The sequence below is a fragment of the Moschus berezovskii genome, chromosome 13 (genome assembly GCF_049115385.1).
Source record: "Moschus berezovskii isolate FMDL1 chromosome 13, NW_MosBer_1.0, whole genome shotgun sequence".
Lineage (NCBI taxonomy): Eukaryota > Metazoa > Chordata > Mammalia > Artiodactyla > Moschidae > Moschus > Moschus berezovskii.
The window spans coordinates 50,937,932-50,944,483 of record NC_142472.1 but is presented as its reverse complement, the minus strand read 5'-3'; positions in this window follow the sequence as shown (position 1 = coordinate 50,944,483).

Sequence of the window (6,552 nt, the reverse complement as noted above, 5' to 3'; positions counted from 1 at the left end):
TCCCTAGGTGTCAAATTTTATTGAATTTTGTAAGTTCTTATTTGTCTCGTGTGCTTTTCCTGTGATTCAAACACAGCGGGGGCTGCCATTGCGAGGGAGGGGAGCTCTCGTCTTGGTTTGGTCTGGGGTTTGGAGATTGGGTTTCAGGTCACAGCACAGGGTCCAAGTCCAGGTGCGGTTCTGTGACCAGCTTTCTTCCTGAAGGTGGTGACCGGTGTTCAGCGTTAGATTGCTGAGTGGGGTCGGTGGGCTGTTAGCTAGATTGTGAGTGGGAGCTGATAGCCCTGCCCAAGACAGTCACACTGACAGTGCAAGGGTAACACCCCACCTTTGCTTCAGAATGGTCAATGGTATTAAGAGCTCCAGAAGCTGTCAACACTTGATTCTGAATTGTTCTTCTGAAAGGTGCAGTCACGTGGTCATCACTGGGCAGTCCCCACTCCACCAGGCCATCTCGGACCCTGTCCTTATAGAGACAGGGTTCCACTTACGTGGGCCCAACTTTCCTCTTAGGCTCCCATGTTGGGGAGGCATCACCAGCCAAGTGGCATGGAGATCCCAGCATCCTGCCCAGCACCCCAGCAGGGACTTTGGGGAGCTCTGCTGGCATGCGGGAGTCGGGGGCAGAGTTTTCTGGTCTGATTGGTTGGATTGAGCAGTTATTGCCCATTTGCCCCTCTCCTCTGGCGGGAGTGCTGGGTGTTGGGCTTGTTGACATTTCCAGGTTGTGGGCTTCAGCTCCAAATCTGGAACGTGGAGGCAAAGAGAACACCAAGAGAACTTAGTGCTGTGTAGTCCTGACGCCCAGCTTTCCTGCCTCCCCACCTTTCAAGGTCTTCTGTTTTGTATACAGTGTCCAGGAGTTTTAGAAGAAAAGTTTGTCTCGAAGTGGGTTTCAATTTCAGTTTTAACTAATCAAGATTCACAGCTCACTTCCTCTTTCACACCAGCCCCCTGTCTCAAGCTCACTGCCATATGTAGCCAGGATCCATGTTGGATAGCTGGGATCTGAGAAGGGTCCTCTGGCTCTGCATTAATCCTTGCACTGACATCTGGCAGAATCAGGGGACTAGTGTGAGCAGTTGGCCTTCATCTGTTTCTCCTGTATCATTCACTCTTGGGCAGTGGAGAAGCATGTCCTCTGACCATCCACTGCCTTCCACTCAGCAGCATCTCACCCTTTTCCTTTCCTGCTTGCTGCTCCAAATATGGACCCTCCTAAAATCACCAGTTTCTGGCCTTCTTAAGCTGGTGACTAGTGTCTTCAAAAGGATCATAGTAGCTTGTAGATGCAGGACTGAGAGAAGCCTGCCTTCCTGTGCCCCCTACAGTAGAAGCCAGAGTCTTGACCACTGGACCACCTGGGAAGTCCCAAAATTACATTATTATTATTTTTTTAAAGAGTCTTTGTCCATCTCTTGACATCTCCTTATCTCCAGCCTCTCTCATGTCTTCTGTGTTGTTTTTTTCTGGCAGTTCCATTATATGACTAACGGACTTTTTTTTTTTTTTGGCTGTGCTGGGGTCTTAGTTGCGGTGTGTGGGATCTTTTAGTCATGGCATGTGAGTGCTTAGTTGTGGTATGTGGGATCTAGTTCTCCGACCAGGGATTGAACCCAGGCCCTCTGCATTGAGAGCACTGGATCTCTGGGAAGTCCCATGGGTATATTTTTAGATTGAAAGGACCTGAAGTGCCCAGAACTAATGGGTAAAAATAGACCCATACAAATAAATGTATGTCATCAGAAAATTCAAGAATGTTTGGAACAAAGAGAAATAGAAATAAAATATCTTCAGAGAGATAAAACAGTTCATATACAAAGGATCAAGAATCAGAACCAAAAAATAAAAAGAATGGCTTTGAAGGTAACACTAATTCTAGACACTAGAGGATGACAGAACAAGCACTTCAAATTGTGTGAAAAGAAGGAAATGGCAACCCATTCCAGTGGAAAATCCCACAGTCAGAGGAACCTGGTGGGCTAGAGTTCATGGAGTCACAAAGTGCTGGACATAACTGAGGGACTGAGCATACAATTGTTTTCAATCCAGACAAGTCACTAGTTGAGTATGAGGGTAGAATAAAGACATTTCAGACATTCAAGAATTCAGAATATTTTCTTCTCATATACTTTCCCAGCAAGCTGGAGGCAGACACGGGCTCCACGAAATGGATCCAACAAAGGGGAGGAGAGGGGGCTGCTGGGAGTTGTTGGGGGTCCCAAAGGACAGCTGTGCCCCAGGTGTGGGGAGTGGGCTGCTTGCTCAGATCCTTGGTCAGAGGGTATAGGAGACGACTTTTGCTGGAAAGAGGCAATTTACCTGCCTTAGAGGAGATGGGTGCTTGGAGAACAGTTTGGGATTGGATTTGGGAGGAGGATATAAAAAACAGTAAATGGAAAACACAAGCCAATGATTAATTCGAAATACACAAAAATACTTCCACAGGGATCAAAGATTTAATATAAACGCTTCACCTAAAAAGCTAGATGAAAACATAGAAGAATTTCTTTACCGTAGTGAGGAAGAATAGAACACTGAAAACACTAAAAATACATTTGGCTTCATAACAATTAAAACTTTCCACTCTTTAAAAGTCATCATTACATGGAGTAGGAAATGGCAACCCACTCCAGTATTCTTGCCTGGAAAATTACATGGATGGAGGAGCCTGATGGGCTACAGTCCAGGGAGTCACAAAAGAGCTGGAATGACTTAGTGACTGAGCCCAGATACACATGATGTATAATTTTTACTGCTATGTAAAGCAAATAAGGGCTTCTCTGATACCTCAGTTGGTAAAGAATCTGCCTGCAATGCAGGAGACCCCTGTTTGATTCCTGGATCGGGAAGATCCCCTGTAGAAGGGAAAGGCTACCCACTCCAGTATTCTGGCCTAGAGAATTCCTTGGACTGTATAGTCTTTAGGGTTGCAGAGAGTCGGACATGACTGAGCAACTTTCACAAAGAAAATAAAGATCTTTTTCAAAATAAAAAAAGTCACCAATATGAAAATGGGTGAATATTATCTGTGCACAGATCTGACAGAGGACTCGTATCCAGGTTGTATTCTTGTAAAGCAGTATCTTTTTTGAGTTTTTCATCTTGGCATGATGTACTTTTTGTTGTTACAGAAGATGAGAATTTAGTTCCTTTTAAGCCCTCTTCCCCCCCCTGCCCAGGCCTGTCCTTCCCACTTCCATCTTCCTGATATACACTTTCAGACTTCTGGTAAAGTTGATAATTAGCATGTTACTCAGGTCAGTTCAGTTCAGTCGCTCACTTAGTGTCCGACTCTTTGCGATCCCATGGACTGCAGCATGCCAGGCCTCCCTATCCATCACCAACTCCTGGAGTTTACCCAGACTCATGTCCATTGAGTCGGTGATGGCATACAACCATCTCATCCTCTGTTGTCCCCTTCTCCTACCTTCAATCTTTCCCAGCATCAGGGTCTTTTCCAAGGAGTCAGTTCTTCGCATCAGGTAGCCAAAGTACTGGAGCTTCAGCTTCAGTGTTCAGTGAACACTCAGGACTGATCTCCTTTAGGATGGACTGGTTGGATCTCCTTGCAGTCCAAGGGACTCTCAAGAGTCTTCTCCAGCACCAAAGTTCAAAAGCATCAATTCTTTGGCGCTCAGCTTTCTTTATAGTTCAACTCTCACATCCGTACATGACTACTGGAAAAACCACAGCCTTGACTAGATGGACCTTTGTTGGCAAAGTAATGTCTCTGCTTTTTAATATGCTGTCTAGGTTGGTCATAACTTCCCTTCTTATTGCTGCTGCTAAGTCGCTTCAGTCATGTCTGACTCTGTGCGACCCCATAGATGGCAGCCCACTAGGCTCACCCATCCCTGGGATTCTCCAGGCAAGAACACTGGAGTGGGTTGCCATTTCCTTCTCCAATGTGTGAAAGTGAAAAGTGAAGTCACTCAGTCGTGCCTGACTTTTAGTGACCCCATGGACTGCAGCTTACCAGGCTCCTCCGTCCATGGGATTTTCTAGGCAAGAGTACTGGAGTGGCTTGCCATTGCCTTCTCCGTCCTTCTTACTACAACTATATAAATGTTATCCCCAGTGAACCACACTATTTCTATAATCACTTTCCATCTTGGAGATTTCAAGAAGGCTTTAATACTTGGAATGAAAAATACTTTAAGGCCAGGAAAAGAAAGTAAAATTAACCTAAATACTGCTGCAGGGTTTCTTCCTAATTAATTAGTTGTCTGTTCCCATCCCCCCACCCCCAACCCCAGAATTTTGACCTTAAAGAGCTGATGAACTGCAGATGAAAGCTTCAGTTCAAGGCAGACGTGGCCCCAGGTGCCATCTCAAGCAGCTTGGGAATTTTCTGTTGAGGTGCTTAGCTGTTTGGGTCAGTGGGGTTCACACCCAGAGACTTCAGAATTCTCTCTGTGGGCATTGGCTGCTCTGCTCTGATCTTCCACAAATAACTTCATGAGATCATCTGAACTGTCTTAAGCCAATTTGCTTTGCATGTTTCTCTTCTGGACCATGTAATTTATACTAAATAAACACATAAATGTTGCAAGTCTTACTTCTTCAGTGAGAGGTTACATGGTCATGTCTGAAGCAAAAACAGACACTATTATAATGAAAATATATGTTGGAATCTCTTCTGCAAATGTGGTGGTTTGCTTTCCTTTACTCTGGAATATCTAATACATACAGAATAGACCCACCAGTGCCTAATCCAGTCTTAACTTATGCTGAATTCTGTACAGTATTTTAGTCCAGAAAGTACCACAGATTCTGAGTTCCAAGTCCAACCAACAGACAGCAGAGGGAGCTGGTGATGTCCTTTTGCAAGTAAGATCTGCACTCACAGAATGTCCTCATGGGTCCTTTCCATGGAGAGGAAAGTAGGGAGGGATTCTTATTAAACCACCCACAAATTGCAGTGTTTTTCTTTCACGTTTTATAGTTGAAGTCTAGTTGATTGACAGTTTTGTGCTAATTTCTGATGTATGGCAAAAGACTTACACAAACACATTTTAAAAAAAATTTTGGGGGCAACACCACAAGGTTTGTGGATATTTAGTTCCCCGATCAGGGATCGAACCCAATTCCCCTTGTAGTGGAAGTGCAGGGTCTTAACCATTGGACAAACAGGGAAGTCCCTATATATATAAATACTAAAATACTATATAGAATATTATATATATAATATTATATATATAATATTCTTCTCCATTATGGTTTATCCCAGGAGACTGTATATAGTTCCCTGTGCTCTACAGTAGGACTTTCTTTTTATTCATGCAATGTGTTCTTTTTATATCTATATATTCTAGGAAGGTGCTGTTGAACCTACTCATTCACTTAGAAGTGATAAATATTGTGCAGATTTCTATTCTGTTAAGGCAAATCTACAGTATATCTCCTTCCTCTCCCCTCCTCCCCCCAATTTAAAAACTGGACTGTCAAGGGACCCCAGAATAGTGTGGCTTACTCTGGTCTTGAATCATTATGGGCATCTACTATTTGTTCAGAGACTTCCCCAGTGGCTCAAATGGTAAAGCATCTGCCTACAGTGCAGGAGATCTGGGTTCAATCCCTGGGTCAGGAAGATCTCCTGGAGAAGGAAATGGCAACCCACTCCAGTACTCTTGCCTGGAAAATCCTATGGACAGAGGAGCCTGGTAGGCTACAGTCCATTGTTCACAAAGAGTTGGACACGACTGAGCGACTTCACTTCACTTCTTCACTATTTGTTCACTACACATTGAGTCAAAAATACATTGGGCAGCACTGTGTTCAGTGTGTATAACTGAGTATCACGTGGCACATATTAAATCCTTAAAGTGGAAGCTTGATTGTTTAAAAAGCCCTACGAGTCTCTACAGAAACTCTTAAAAAGTATTTATTTATTTGACTGTGCCGGATCTTTGTTGCAGCATGCAGGATTTTTAGGGAAGTCTTAGTCTGTACATAAATTTATCACAGATTTTTTGCAGGACAAACGATAAAACAGATGGGATTACGTGATTCTGTGAATAAGTTCCATAGTCATTACTTTCATTGAACTTGGAGAGAAAATTATTTTAAGGCTACAGAAAGAACAGTTTTACTTAAACCAGGACCCAGGACCCTTTCTTCCTTTTAGGTAAACGTGCAGGGCCTGAGTCAGGAGAGTTGACAGGGCCCACCCCCCTGCCCCGGGGCCATCTTTGAGGGGGTATGGGCTTGTGCTGTGTTGAAGGCGTGCACAGGACTACAGTCGCAGCAGGAGGCAGGAAGGCTGCTTGGGGGAGGGCAGCAGTTGAGGGGCAGAGGCCAGGTGCAGTGGGGCGACTGGTCTTGGGGACAGTGGGACCAAGCTAGCTGAGGTTGTCTAAAAAGCAGGCAAATCAGCAGTTGCCAAATACCCTGTTCCTTCTCTCCAAACGTGTCAGAGGACGCTCTTCCTGGTGGGTGTATTTGCCAGAGCAGCAGGTTAGTTCTCGAAGTCTTGTTTAGAGCCTTCATGCTCTTAACAAGTATTGAAGGCCCCACTGGGCAGGCTGCTGGCTGGGCTGTCTGGGCGGG